Here is a 16,354-nt window from a genome sequence, read left to right on the forward strand (position 1 = left end):
GACCAGCGAAGAGGCGAGACCAGGAGCTGTCAATCTACCCCTGCAACTACTTATAGGTGAGTACACACACACACACATCGACCTCAATATTTTCTCCACACACACATTAACCCCTCAAACACCCCCACATGATTTCCAAAGACACATACACGATTCGGCATCTTTCTGGATTGTAAGAAAGCATTTGACATGGCTCCAACTAGAGCCTCATCTACCGTACATGCTAGAAAAGCAACTGGAGGTGAAAGGTTAAGTATTCCTGGGGATCAAGGTGTGCCTAGAAATATTAAAACTGGCGATTAACACCTGTGTGTAAGAAACATTTACTCAGGATACGTTTCGCCCACCTTGGACCTCTGTACTGGACTGAAGCCACTGTCGGGCGAAATGCATCGTCAATAAATGTCGAATACTCGCATACGTGTCTTTCTCACATACAGTGCGTGAAAAAATAGATGACAGTGTCAGTACGGAAGGATCGAGATGAGTGAGGTTAGCAGGTGGAGTCCTCCCCAAGATCAGCACTGGTGCTGGTATACCTACGGGTACATATATGACATCCCAGAAGTGATCAAATCCTGTGTTCTTCTTTACGGACGATTTGAGAATACAAACTGGAGAAAGATCGCACCAAGGAAGACTTAAGCTGTCGAGGGGAGATCAAACAGTAGCTGCTGTAGTTCAATCAGAGAGAAAAATGTTCGTTAAGAGAGAAGACTAGAACCAGAGTATAAATTAAGAGAAACACCACGAACATCGAGGAAAGAAAATGATCTGAGAGAGAATCGCACAGAACATCACTGTAGTTGCACATCAACCATGTAACTTAGGTAGGATATGCAGGGTTAATGGTTGAATTTCAGAGAAGCCTTCAGGAATCTCAGCAAAGAATCCACTAGAACTGTGTTCAGCATATGTCAGACCTGTCTTTTGATACTGTATGTCATCAGTGGGTAGCTCCCCTTCTCTGATAATGAGTGTCCACACTTGAAAAAAGTACTATGGTTTACAACCTTACTATTCTCAGCGCTGAGGGATGTGCATTACGAGGAGACTAAAATGAATTGAACCTGACGACTCCGGAAGACAGGACTAAGAAGACATAATTAACACATTTACGATAATCAGAGTAATTGATAGGGTGCATAAAGAAATAATGAAATTCGAGGACGAAGAACAAGGAGGCATATTCCGAAACTAAAAACATGACTCCCAGGCAGCTGGAAAATGGAATTTAACTGAACCTGGAAGTGCTGGAGGCAAACACTGCACAAAGGTCGAAGAGATGGTATGATATGCCTCAGGAGACCAGAAATCAGTAATGCCGGTCGGCGAAGCAAACAGGCGGGGCCAGAAACCAAGAATCGACCCCCTGCAAACACGAATAAATGAACACACACACACACTTGACCCCCACGAGTGCCCCAGCGGAAAACCAACCCAACACACACTGTACAACCTCATAACCCCAGCTGGGCGGGAACATTATGCCACACCCAGACTCCCACTCCCCGGTTCACCGCCCATGCTACACGTGTCAAAACATGTAAATCGGTCATTATTAATTGTTTTGTATTATTCTTCAAATCTATTTTTTTTTCTTCTTTCTCGGAGTCAGTTGTATTAGCAGTAACAATTATTTGTTTTCTTTATCTTTGAAGACTGGTTGATTGCTTGCATTTGAAGACTACGGATTATACAATGAACATTATGGCTGTATGCAACCTGTTAAAATCAAGAATATTTTAATCCCTAAAACAGGAATTAAAGTAAACTTTCAGTGTATATTTAAATTAAGAAGCATAAACCTCTAGGTGTATATATCTCACATGAAATTTGCTTCATACACAAAATGCATAAACGCTGAATAATTTTTAGTTACCTAATTTAATGGAGGGGTGGGACGAGTGTGGTGGTGTATTTTCGTAGGTAAATCCCAATTCCTCCTTCAGTTGGGTCGATATTTTCAGTCATACAATAGCTAACTTGCAATATTGATCCTACAAGCACTCGAGCTATCACAATATTATCTGTGAAGCAACTTATTTGTATTTCTCTCGTGATTAGTGCATCTGCACTATTTCAATCTATTAGAATTAAATCCGTAGAAAAAGTAACTTTCACAATACGAACAAGAGAAACCGACGCACCTACTACCTCACCACATCATTCCCAACTGAGGCCCGAATGTCCAGCCATGTGTCGTCTGCTCGCGAGAGTTGCCAACCCAAGTTTTCGCTTCCTTTCTCATTATGTCACTGCGCTTGCCTTTATTTACTCTTTAATTTCAATCTTCACTGCAAGGTTTGTTCACATCATACAATAACTTGTGCTTCATAAAACGCTAAATGTTAGTAGCACAATATATAATAAATACAGGCAATGCGTATCCACTCATGTGTTAGAGAAAGGTGCCAAACGTTTGATAAGTAGTGTTTCCCTGACCTCGTGCCGCTAAAATATAGTAACCGGAAAAATCAGAGGAGACAGAAACAATGTGGCAGTCAGTCCACATCGACCGTCAGACGAAGATGAAGTTCGAAGAAAACTCTACGGTCACTTGCACGTTCAAAGCACTGAATATATTTGAAGTATGGATGAACCATATTAAAGCTGATAGAGGCTACGAGCCTAGCTAGCTAGCTTTAGTTTACTCAGATATTTGCTGCTTTTCAAACAAACGATAATTTTATTAAAAAATATGAAGATACAGCATAAACATAATATATAAGAAAATGTTTAAGCCACATAATCTGAGTGTTTCTATTAATGATAATAATAAAATTATTATTATTATTATTATTATTATTATTATTATTATTATTATTATTATTATTATACCATAATAGTAGTAGCAGTATTAATACTGTAATAATAATATTAAACAACCTCACGAATACAGGTCTACATAGTGAATGCTCCAATTTCATTCTGTTTCCTGTTTGTATGTCTCATAACAATAAAAAGTCTTTTAAATGAGTTGATGTAAAAGTTAGGAATCCTTAACCTAACCTTGTAACACCCAGTTAAAAAAAAAAGAAAAAAATTCCAACGGATTTTCTGTTCTACGTCGCTCTACCCCAAGATCTTGGATGGACTCAAACCTAACCCAACACTTTGTGTTTCTTTTTAGTTCTAGGTAGCATCTGATAGCATCAGAGGCTCAAAGCTCACTGGTATCGCCTTCATCTCACAAATCACGAACCTGGATTAAATCTTCGGCAGCTGAAGATTTTGGGAAGGTCTCTTTACATCTGTTGCCGTTGTTCACCTAGAGGTAAATAGCCACCTAGGTGCTGGGCATCTGTTGGTGATGGCATCCTAGATGGGATGATAGCATACCGTAAATAGAGATGGGCTTCGAAATGTGTTGAGATAGAATAAAAACTCTTGGTATGTAAATTCAGCCGTGAAAAACAAATATACCCAAGAGTGATTTAATGGGTAAATTGAAATAGTGGCTGTCTTGAACGTCTCCATATTAATACAATTTCTTTATAATACTGGTACTCATTATGTCGCAACTTCAAAACACTACAAATATTAGCTTACACAACTACAAGCAGAAACTAAAACTATACTAATAAACCTTTAGGCAATGTTTAATTCGTCAAATGCTAAACCGTTGGGGGTCATTCATTGCAAGGAAGGTAGTCCTAATGGTAGTGAAGTACTGAATGTTCTTCCTGCACACTATATAGGGTTGTGGGCTGGGAAGTGTTAAATAAATTAGCTCTTATTAACAGCACAAAAAATAAATTAAGAAAATTATAGACCTGGGACAGATACTGTTAATTTCAATAATTTAGCCTACTACTGACCAGTATTACTAGGTCGGGGACCTACCTCGTTTTGTAAATGGGCATTACTATCTTACAGATATTACTATCTTTTTGTTTTAAATTATTCATTAAACACTAGAGATGTTTAAGAACCTTTGAAAAAAGTTTAGCAGGGTCAGGATTATCACTATTACATACGGAGATGTGTCAAACATATAAGAGTTTTACAGCGCCTGTGGAAGAGGAGGCAGTCCGATTTAGTGGAAGGAACTGAAGGGTACCTCCAATTCCTTGGATCAAGAGCCCTTCGCCGACATCAAGACACCTCTCTAGCCCCCCCCCCCCATTTCTCCAAAGTAGCGGAATCCGGAGATTTACACGAACTCAAACTTTTTCCCATGGATCTAAATAGTCTATTGCAACCAATAGTGAAAACAAGGTACTGCACAAGCTTAAATTGGGACAACATTTTGCTTAGTTTAGTTGTTTAGTATTTTATCAAGCTGACCTGACATATATCTAAACAGATCGAACAGTTGCATCAATAACAGCTTCTGCACAGTGTCTTTTTTCCACCCTTGCTACTTGAAGCGTGTCACTACTAACTGTGATCTAGCCTAATTAGGTTTTCATTGACTCCTCTACAATTCTATATTTCTGAAAACATACAGGAAACATTTTTTTTAAATAAAGGACACTTTTTGCTTGTTATCAGTATGCCGTCCTAAGTTACACTTCGGTGAACTCTTCTTTTTCCAGAATCTTTGTTCTGTAATACCTGGAAGAAACCCTTTAGTCTTAAATTCCTTTGCAACTTTGAGATTGGGTTTAGATGACATTGCGAATTTAACACTGGTCTTAAATTCGCAACTTTAATATTAGTCGTGGACTCCCTTGCAACTTTAATATTGGTGGCAGACTCCCTTGCAACATTAATATTGGCCGTAGACTTACTTGCAACATTAATATTAGTCAACTCGACATTGATCCCAGATTTGCAACTTTATTTTTTATATTCTTGTTTTGCTGCATTGATTTGAACACATTGGTTCATAAAATGTCCCTCTCCTCTACAGATGTGTAAGAAGTACAACACTGCCTCTAGGAAGTTTTATACTATCTAGGAAGTTCAGCACTACCTCTAGGAAGTCCAGCACTACTCTACGAAGTCCAGCACTCCCTAAAGGCAGTTCAGCATTATCACTAAAATCCAGCACTACCTCTAGGAAATCTAGCACTACCTCTAAGAAGCGCAGGACTACATTTAGGAAGTCCAGCACTACCTCTAGGAAATCTAGCATTACCTCTAGGAAATCCTCCGGTACTTCTAGGAAATCTTACACTATCTTTAGAAAGTCTTACGTTGCTTCTAGGAAGTGTTAAATTATTTCTAGGCAGTCATGAGAGGTTTAAAATTAGTCACACTACTACAGTCAATTTGGCTAAAAATTATTTTTATTATTAATTTCATTATTATTATTATTATTATTATTATTATTATTATTATTATTATTATTATTATTATTATTATTATTATTAATTATTATAAATAATAGTGTGAGCCGTTCAGCACAAGAGTGGTTAACTCGACTCTACGTCAGCTGATAACTTAGTTTCTTGCCGAAATTTATATTTCCCATGATAACTACACTTTCGGTTCAGAGAAGTTTACTACAATCACTTTCTAAGTTTGGAGGGCCGTACAGTACCTCTAAGGTTTACGTCTCGCACTCTACAAGAAACTGTAGCCAAACAAAATGTGAGTATTCCTTCAAGCTTCATAACTTTTTTGATGCACCATTTAAGTTTTTCCCTAGCATACCATGCCACTGCAACACATTTTTTGTTTCTATCAGTGTGGAATATTTTATAGAACAGTATGTACCATGCTACAGGTTGGTCTTCACTCTTCAATTTCTACCAGATATCAGCTGTTGAAAAAATGCAGTATATGTTTCCTGCACATGCTGCCTCGGTTCGTTTATTTTATTTCCTGCCCTTTGGTTATTTGTATGATAAAATTTTAGGAATTTTTTCCCTCGTTTTTCTTTATTCCTCTTCGTTTTTAAGCCACTTCCTTTGTTCTTTCTTAGCAATTAATTTACGAACTTACTTAGCAATTTGTAATTTTTCTGTTCTCATCATTATTTTTTTAGTTGCTTATGTTTCATCTATTTTAACCCCATGCATACCAATACCTCTAATTTCTTTCGGTTTAAAGCTTGATAAATCAAGCAGCGGCTCTCAAATGATTTGGATAACTCTGCAACCCCAGTTTTAAAATGATGCATACACTACCTTGCATACATATCATGATTATCAAAGAACTATTCCCAACAGTTAACTAATATTGTTTTTACCTTGCAACGCTTATCTAATGCACAAATTATACTACTGCCCTGGACACTCTTACAAGTTTTCTTAGCAAAATATGACTGGCATCCATAACACTAAGGTAATAAAATCTATAGGAGCCCTATACTTAACAAGCAACTTTTCCCTCTTGTATTTCCCAGCATCATTGTCTCTAGAACCGAGGCAGATAATCGAGCTGTTCTCATCGTTTGACATGATGTTATTTATCCTACTAATTATGTTATTCACATCAGTACCAGAGAACACATATGCATAGTTCTTTATCCTTGCTCTATGTTATCCATATAGAAGAATAAGTCATAATACCGTGGTTGAACGAATTCACTATAAACCCACAATTTGAGAGGAAACTCATAACAACGTTTTGGTCCTCGTAGCATTTTTAAAGAAAACCAAACAATAGGTCTGGTGAAGAAGTGAGAAGAAAAACCACACTGTGAGTTTATGGTGAGCTATTAATATTTATAACCTCTGAATCCCCAACTCTTAATATATTTTGCCTCGAGTCTACAAAAAGTGAAACGTAACAATTTAAACATGGTCTGTACTTGTGTCTTTTCTTCATTACTATTAATAATATACGCCTTTGTATCCTATTCTTGCCTTAACTGTTGTATAATCTGTCCTCTGATCCTAGTTACCAGTTTACCATAGTCTTGTTGTACTACAAAGATATTTAAATTACCTATTGTACACCACTTCTCTGGTGTATCTACAATTCATCTTAATCTTTGTCTCCTTTCTGTTCACCACTTCCTGTTTACATTCCTCTTCCATACACTTTTTCATCTTCTCCTTGGAGCAACACTTGGGAATTTTTATTGCAGAAACGTTTCCCCATTAAGTGGCTTAATCAATCCAATTTAGAGAATAAACGGTGGAAGATATGAGGCGGTAATTTAAAGTGATCACTCCCCCAACTTTGTTAAGAGGTGATCAGTCCCTCAGCCTCGATAAATAAAGATACCTAAGTGTTGCACATGTGTCTTATTCATCTACGTGTCGGTTTTGTATATCACTCATATAATAATATACAGCCCCTGTTTCACTTCACTTCAATAAAAACAAAACGAGTCTCCTCCCGCTTTGTTGATGGAGCTCCGTCAGGGACGGGCGTCTGCTAAAGTCGTCCTAAGAAAACACACCATTTGTTTTCTAACGCATTTACACTCGTCAATTTTAAAACAATCAAAGCAGCAAATAAAATTTAATATTACCTTATTTACGTCAGTTTAACTTAAATTATATCTAATTTACGTCTAGTTAACTGCCACTAACAATCACAGCTAAATCAATAATCCTAAATAATAATCACAGTTAAATCAATAATCCTAAATAATACGTACAGCGAAATCAATAATCCTAAATAATAATCACTGCTAAATCAATAATTATAAATAATAATCACAGCTAAAACAATAATCCTAGATAATAATCACAGCTAAATCAATATTCCTAAATAACAATCACAGCTAAATCAATAATCCTAAATAATAATCACAGCTAAAGCAATAATCCTAAATAATAACCACTGCGAATGAGTGTTGTACAGGGTCAGTGGAAAACGGCAAATATGATACCCATTTACAAAAGGGGAGATAAATCCATAGCTTCAAGTTATGGACCAGTCAGCCTAAAATCAATTGTGGGAAAGTTGATGGAATCAATAAATGTGAATGGAATTCAAATGCTGGGTCTCAGCATTTTCGACACAGGAGCCTGAAAAAGAAAGGGACCTTCGGGGAGTTTCCCACGGGAGATGACTTCATTGGCCAGAAGTTGCGGGGATGATATGGAGGCCTTTACAAGCTCATGAAAAACAGCTTGTATTGGGGGCAGGAGCCTTGTCTCCCTGTGGAAGGTGGATTCATATTTGGAGTAGGTGGATATTCAGTGTTGTCAGCTAATTATATTCACTATTGATATTCACATTGTTATATCTTCCTAGATATCTTAGTAGCAGATCCCTCTCTCCTTAGTCAAGTATACTACTGCAATAAGTAATTAAGTGGTGAGTACCTAGTTTAGTTGAATTAAGTAAAATCGTCACTGTTTTACCTCATTAATTCCCTATAATGAGTGTTAGAAGGGGATCTTCCTTCTTGCCCGTGATATGACACTGGTTTGGCAATATAGTTATAGTGGTAAATAAAAAAAAAACTCAGGTAACGTCACTGGGAAGAGAACTTTGAACGGGAACATAGGTGGGTGTGGGTGAGTGTGTTGGACCTGCTTAGCAAAGGGCCAATAAGCCTATTACAGTGTTCCTTCATTCTCATGTTCTTAACCCATGACACAGCCTTTTACGTTAGGGAGAAAATACACGCTCGTTTGATTCTCTATCGTCGGGTTATTTATTTTTTTTATTAACACATCGGCCGTTTCCCACCAAGGCAGGGTGGCCCGAAAAAGAAAAACTTTCATCATCATTCACTCCATCACTGTCTGGCCAGAGGTGTGTTTACATTACAGTTATAAAACTGCAACAGTGTACTTCCCATCTCCAGGACTCAATTCCGGCCTGCCGGTTTCCCTAAATCCCTTCATAAATGTTACCCTACTCACACTCCAACAGCACGTCAAGTCTTTAAATACATTTGTCTCCATTCGTTCCTATCTAACACTCACGTATGCTTGCTGGAAGTCCAAGCCCCTCGCACACAAAAACCTCTTTTACCCTAACCTTTCCTAGGCCGACCCCTACCCCACCTTCCCTCCACTACAGATTTATACCCTCTCGAAGTCATTCTATTTCGTTCCATCCTCTCTACATGTCCGAACCACCTCAATAACCCCTCCTCAGCCCTCTGGGTTATACAGGATTAAACTATGGAAACCTAAACTAAACTAATCTAGTCGTTATAATCTAACCTAACCAAGAATAACAAATATTAAAATTTCTTAAAATTTCAGGCACGAACTGCAATTTAAAAAAAATGCTTAAACTAACTGGGAACAGGTCGCATGAAGATAGGCCTATATACTGTTAGGTGAACAGGAGCAATGGATGTATGAAAACTTGAATATACGTGCATTACCTGTAAGTTAGCACCAAACTGTCCCGAATATACACGTACATCAAACTGTGTGAAATAATCAAGAAAATTTACCAACTATGTCAAATATACACAAAACATCAACTGTCAGATATATTGTACAGGAAAGCAAAAGGGTACTAATATGTAATAAAAAGTAAAAAAAAAAATGTCATATTTGCATGTAAACAGAAAAAAAACAGTGTTCTGTTTACAAGTAATCACCAGGTTATATCATAAAACACCAAAGTGTTCCGTATAAGCTTATAAAACATTACTTCTGTTGTATCTGCGTGGAAGAAAACACTAAATTGTACCATGGATACGTGTAAAAGTTTGTCGTGTCGACCAGTAAAAGCAAAAAACTGCGTTGTATTTGCGTATAAATACACAAAGTGTGCCGTATAACGTGTAGAACACCAAACTGTGTTGTATCTGGGTGTAAAAAACACTAAACCGTACCCTTCCTGCGTGTAAAAACAGTAACTGAGCTGCATCAGAGTATAAAAAAATCCAAACTCAGCTTTATCCACCTATAAAAACACTAACTTGAGCCCTATTTGAGTGTGGTAAACAGCAAACTGAGCCTTACCTGCGCGTGAACAACACTAAACTGAGCCGCATCTGGGTAAAAATACTAAACTTTGTGGTGAGACCTCATGGCACGGCATGACCTTCCAAAAAAAAAAAAAGACAAAAAATATGACGCGAAATCTGAGCCAGAATGGCGGTTCAGGATAATGGCTGAGAAATTGGATATGGAGGAGGACTGGGGGCGGCGGTTATGGTACAGTGATGAAAGCCATACTAGGGTAGAAATTATGGTATTCATGGAACGGGGTGGTGAAAATGTAGTATGGCGCAAGGAGTCCAAGTAAATACAGAGTTGAGGGAACATTATGAGATGGAAGCAGTTATGTGGTAGATATCATGCATGAGGTGGAAAGCATCATCAATGGAGAATGTCCTGCAGGGAGGTGCCTTGATACCGGTGAAGGGCTCTTGATCCGAGGAACTGAAACGACCCCCCCCCATCCCAATTCCTCTCACTCTCAGGAGATTTGTGAGCGGTTTAATTAACGCTTCCACATGACAATAAAATAACTGTGATAATAATAATAACAATAATAATAATAATAATAATAATAATAATAATAATAATAATAATAATAATAATAATAATAATAATAATAATAATAATAATAAAGGTGTGTGAAGCGTGGGTAGAATGAAGGAGGGTAAAGCAACTAGGATTGATGAGATCAAAATATAAATGTTAAAAGCAGATAGGGATATAGTTTTGAAGTGGTTGGTGCATTTGTTCAATAAATGTATTAAAGGTGGGGAAGGTACAATACCTAGGGATTAGCAGAGAGCATGCATAGTTCTTTTGTATAAAGGAAAAGAGTGTAAGAATTATAGGGGAATAACCTAGATGCACATACCAGATAAAATGCATGGTAGAGTTATTATTGAAAGAATTAAGAGTAAGACGGAGAGCGGGATCTCAGATGAACAAGGTTTTAGGAAGGGTAGATATGTAGACCAAGTGCTTACATTGATGCATATAAGCGAAGAATACCTAAATAAAAGTGAGGTAGTTTTCGTTGCATTTATGAATTTCTAACAGGTATATGATAGGGTGGATAGGGAAGCAATGTGGCAGATGTTGAGGATAATGAGGCTCAGGTTAGGGCTTGTAGGAGAGTGAGGATTATTTTCCATTAGACAGGGATGCGTGATGTCACTATTGTTTTTTAACATATTAATAAATGGCTTTAAAGGAAGTGAATGCTAGCGTGTTAGGGAGAGGTGTGGGATTAAAAGATAAATAATCTAATACACAGTGAGAAGCGTCACAGTTGTCATTTACCGACGACATGCTGTTTTCTGAGAGATTCCCTAGAGAAGCTGCAAAGGTTGGTAAACGAATTTGAGAGGGTATGTAAAAGGAAATAAAAGTAAAAATAGGAAAGATCAACGTGATGAGAGTTAGAAAAAAGTTAAGTAATGGACAACTGGATATCAGATTGGAGGGAGAGAGTACGGAGGAAGTGAATGTGTTCAGGTATTTGCTAGTGGACTTGGCGGACGGCTGTATAAAAGATGAGGTGAACCACTGAACTGACGAGGAGAAAAAAATTGGGTGGTGCATTGAGGCATCTTTGGAGATAAAGAACGTTATTCATGGCAGCAAAAATGGGAACGTATCAGAGTATAGTGGTACCAACACTCTTATGTGAATGTAAAGCATGTGTTTTAAACATTGCAGCAAGAAGGATGGAGGCAGTGAAGATGCATCTGAGGATAATGTGTGGTGTGAATATTATGCAGAGATTTCGTAGTCTGGAGATTAGGAGGCACGGGGTTACTAAAAGTATTATTAGTAGGGCTGAGGAGGGGTTGTTAAGGTAGTTTGGACATTTAGAAGACAGAGCAAAATAAGATGACATTGAGAGTGCATAAATCTGTAGTGGGGGAAGGAGGGGTAGGGGGTCATTCTAGGAAAGGTTGGAGGAAGAAGGTAAAGGATAGAACAGAGCTCTTCGCTTCATTACGGAGGAGAGAGTTAAAATGGCAGATTTACACGTACAACAAGATATTACTGCCTTAAATGTACGCCTTGACACCCTGAAAAAGAAACAACTCTATGCAATGCAAGAACTGTACATGCCAGATAGAGAACATCCCCTCCAAGTTGAAAATACCACGGATTATATCATCAATACTCCTCCTCACAGGACTCAAAGAATGACTCTCCCACAGAGGGTCCGTCGTTTTATCCATAAAGATGATTACCATCGACCAATGATCTTGAGCAACCTCCCTGATGAAGATGATTGGGTAACACCAGAACCCTTCTATGTTTACTGAGAAAATCATCGCCCCCAATTAGGGAGACATCTTATATAACATTCTACTGTAAAAATTATGCTAAATTTACTATGGCGGGACACCACCTGTAAGAAGCCATTGTCAAGTAATTCTTTATAAACTGGCCAGGAAATTATTGCCTTCATTGTCGCTTAAATATCCGTTGTGCAATCGCAAAAAAAAAAAAAAAAAAAAAAAAAAAAAAAAAAAAAAAAAGAAAAAGCAATTGCAACTTGTATATTTACTACCAATTCAGAGTCATGTACTTATATATCTGTTATATCTATGTGACTCTGATGGGTTAGTATTATACCCCTTCAAGAATATCTTATTATTTCACATACACCTTTTAAATTACATCAAAGTGGTTGGGCCACTTACCTTTTATATCCTACCTCTCTCCCCCCTCCCACCCTTTTCCAATATTTCTATCCTTACCCATCCTTCTTCCTTACCCATCTTACCAAAGCTCTGGTCATAAGAAGAAGAAGAAGAAGAAGGTAAAGGAAATTTTGTGCGTGAGTGGCTTGGACATTCATCATATGTATATGAACGTGTTAGATAGAAGTGAGTGGAGGCAAATGGTTTTTATGACTTGACGTGCTGTTAAAATATGAGCAAAGTAACAATTATGAAGGGATTCGTAGAAATTGGTTAGCCGGCCTTGAGTCCTGGAGATAGAAAATACAGTTCCTGCATTATGAAGGAGGGTTGGAGATACTGCAGTCTGGAGGGGCATCTGAGATGTAGTGCCGACATGCCTCTTGCAAGACAGTGATAGAGTGAGCGATGGTGAGATTGTTCTTTTTTTCGGGTCACCCTACCTCGATGGGAGACGTCAGGTGAATTAAAAAAATATATATGAATTTCGAAAAATAAAGTTTCCGTTAAAACGAACAGTTGTTAAGAGAGGGACACTGTGTAGGTTTTAGTGGTTCTAGGTGCCATTCATAAACCTTACGAGAAAATAACGCATTTTACACAAGTTATCGATTCTGCCTCACCTTCTCTGGCTTTGTCTCAGTGAAGAGAGGTGGTGGTGAAGGTCGTGATGATGAAAGAAGTATGTCAAATAAGACCTAATGACGACGTTTCGGTCCGTTCTGGATATTGTCAAGTTGTGACCTAACAATGGTCCAGGACGGACCGAAACGTGGTCATAAGGTTGCTCTCCAAAGTGCGGGTTTTATATTAGTTGTTCCAGCCACGTTATTGTGACCTTTATATTCTTAATGTAGGAAGGTATGTAGTGAAGGAATTCGTGGTGGTGAGGGAAGGTCGTGGTGGTGAGGGAAGGACGTGGTGGTGACAGAAAGTCATGGTGGTGAAGGAAGGTCAGGGTGGTGAAGAAGGAAGGCCGTGGCGATGAAGGAAGATATTCGTGGTGGCAAGGAAAGATCGTGGTGGTGAAGGAAGGTCAGGGTGGTGAGGAAGGCCGTGACCTGCTGAAGCAAGCTGAATCCAACATATGACCGTTTGCGATGGAACTTGAGTATAGGATAACCACCCTATAGTACAGGGAGAGGTTCAAGATAACTTAAACCTGCTATGTCTGCCTGAAATGCTCGGGCATGTTAGTGGCTTTCTTTGTACTTAACAACATTTTATAACATGTAAATCACACATTGTAACCTTTGCAAAGAAATAAAAATTTGTATTTGTATGAACATGGTCAAGAAAATGCCTAGTAAACTTCAGTCTTGATTGTAAAGTACTGAGAAGAGGGAAGGGAGTAAGAAGACAGGACGAATAACACGTACCTGCTTTAGGGAACCTTAACGAAGAGTAATTTTGGATACAACACAACTTAAGTCAGGCCCATCTTGGAATATGAGGGAACCAGCATGGCGTCAGCGTCTGATCGAGCAAGTAAATGAACTCGAAATAATCCAAAGATAGTGTAGGAGATCAACAACTATAGAGTAGAGGACCCAGAGAGGGACATGAGCATGACATACAAAATACTCGGGGGATAATATAAAGGATAGGAACAAACAATTTTTGATAAAATGAGAAATAACCAGGAGACATATAAGACAGTTAAAGACGCAAATTAACCCCAATACTTTTTCAGTCTCAGAGCAGTGACAAGTGACGAGGAGGTGGAGAGAAAGAATATACGCAATTTCAAGACTAGGCATAATCGATTCCTAGAGGACAATAAATAGTAAAGTCGGTTGATAATAATAATAAAATGACGGAGCCAGGAGCTATGTATCAGAGCCTACAAACACAATTTGAGCATAACCAGACGAGTGAAACAACGCAAGCACAACTACTAAAGTGCACAATTCTAAACAAACACCCCTGCATTCATGCACACACAGGTGTGCCTCACACACATATCAGGTGGATGACCGTGGCGCATACCCCAGCCCCACTGCTGGGCCTCACCTGAGCTAACTTAATGAACCATGACCACACGCATTCACACATCTGTTATCACCTTCCCTTCTTTAAAGGATCTACGCTCATATTATTTTTTCCCGTTAGAACATTAACATCGTATGACAGAAACACTAGTCTTAACGTCTTTCAAAATGCACAGACTTACACAAATATTGACAAATTAAATTAAATTTAATTTACTACTGTATACTTCGTCCTCACACTGAGGTCCCACAGTTTCCTGAAAGGGCCTCAGTGTGTGGCCCACTTCAATTTGCTGGAGTTCTCAGTGTAAGGCTCTCTTCAGTCTGCTGAAGCTTTCTGTAAGGCCCTCTTCAGTCTGCTGAAGCTCTCAATATAAAATCCTTTTCAGTCTGCTGAAGCTCTTAATGTTAGGTCCTCTTCAGTTTGCTGAAGCTCTCAATGTAACGTCCTCTTCAGTCTGTTAAAGAAGGTCTCAGTGGGGGGGGGGGGCTAAAATATAGCTTTCATTTCAGTTGTCGTTTTATTCTTTTTGTTAATGGTCGATTTTTTATTATACTTTTGTGTTTGGATTTCACAAAAGCTTATTTTTCTTTCCAGCTGATGCCAATACTTGCAGAGGCGTCAACAGTGGTAAGGTTCGGAGAGCTGTATCCTCTGGTTCTCCATCGAGCCAGTCTAGTGGCGAGCTTGACGCGGATTCCTGGTACAGCACAAAAGAAAACTTCCGATAATTGCAGCAGAAGAATTTCCCGTATACTTCGCCGTTTTTTTGTAGGCACTCCAGCAAGTTTACGGCCCTTTTTTTTTTTTTGTTTTTGTTCACGTTAATGATCCAGACACTGCCGATGAAGCTGCTCTTCGTACGTTCCCAACACTGTGAGGTTGTCTTATATAGTACGTATATAGAGGGCTTGTAGTTTATTGGCACACCCTTCGGTTCACAACCAAAGGATCCGGGCTCATTACTTGGCGATTGGAGACTTATAGGCAAGTTTTAACTATCATCTGTGATTCGCATCCTTGGGGGTTAGTATCATACCTTAGATAGTGTTGGGTTTTGATATGAACTAAGATACAACAGTTTTTAGACAGTAAATTTAGTTATGAAAAAAAGAAGATAAAAAACATTATCACACACGCGTGTGGTGACCAACTTTTAACATCTAGTAAAAAGAAATGCCTAGTGGGACTGAAAGCAAAATAATCATAGTACCATACTTTAATTATAAAAAATACGAATCGGATGAACACCATGATTATTATAATATAAATATTGATAATATTGTATAAAACAATATTGTAAATATTATTATTAATATTAAATGTCCTAAGCTTATACTTCAATTTTATATATTTTTTAAGGCCTCATTAAAATCATGCTGCTCAGTTCTAGTCTCCAAATTACAGAAGGGACATAAATTCGCTGGAAAATATACAAAGAAATCTTTCCTACGAAGATAGGCTAAAGGCACTGAATATGCACTTTTTGGAAAGTAAAATTAGGGAAGATATATCTGAAATGTGCAGATGAAAAACAGGAACAAACAGAGGATATAAATAACGTGATGAAAGTATCTAACCAAGACAGGAGTCGCAGCAATGAATAAAAGTTGGACAAATTTAGATTTAGAAAGGATACATGGAAGCAGTGGTTTAGTAATAGTTGTTGATGAATGAAAAACTCCTGTTAGAAATTGTGTGGGGGATTTTCTCACAAGAACATAATCTTGAATTAACGCTCAACCCACACACTGAGGAGAACTCTAGACACAAAAACAAATTGTAACTTACTGATGTTGATGTATCTTGGAGACTTGAGGGACTTCAGGGACACTAGGGTAGCAAAGAATGTCCCTCCTTCAATGACCACCGTCTTAGCTCCTCAACTAACTCCGGGACCCTGAATTAGGAACA

General features: G+C 38.2%; 1 long non-coding RNA gene across 3 annotated transcripts in view; it reads right to left on the reverse strand.

Annotated features, from left to right (window-relative positions):
- LOC138852383 (uncharacterized) overlaps window positions 1-16,354 on the reverse strand; it is a 387,670-nt gene that overhangs the window by 258,302 nt on the left and 113,014 nt on the right. Inside the window, exon 2 of one of the 3 annotated variants that reach the window (XR_011391712.1) lies at window positions 16,232-16,340. The exons of 1 other annotated variant lie outside the window; for it this stretch is intronic. This is a non-coding gene — a long non-coding RNA (uncharacterized lncRNA). Of the gene's footprint in view, window positions 1-1,882; window positions 2,191-16,231; window positions 16,341-16,354 lie in introns of those variants that run through there. One more of the 3 variants, XR_011391714.1, reaches the window with a different exon arrangement.

Source organism: Cherax quadricarinatus, chromosome 7 (genome assembly GCF_038502225.1).
Source record: "Cherax quadricarinatus isolate ZL_2023a chromosome 7, ASM3850222v1, whole genome shotgun sequence".
NCBI classification, from domain to species: Eukaryota; Metazoa; Arthropoda; class Malacostraca; order Decapoda; family Parastacidae; genus Cherax; species Cherax quadricarinatus.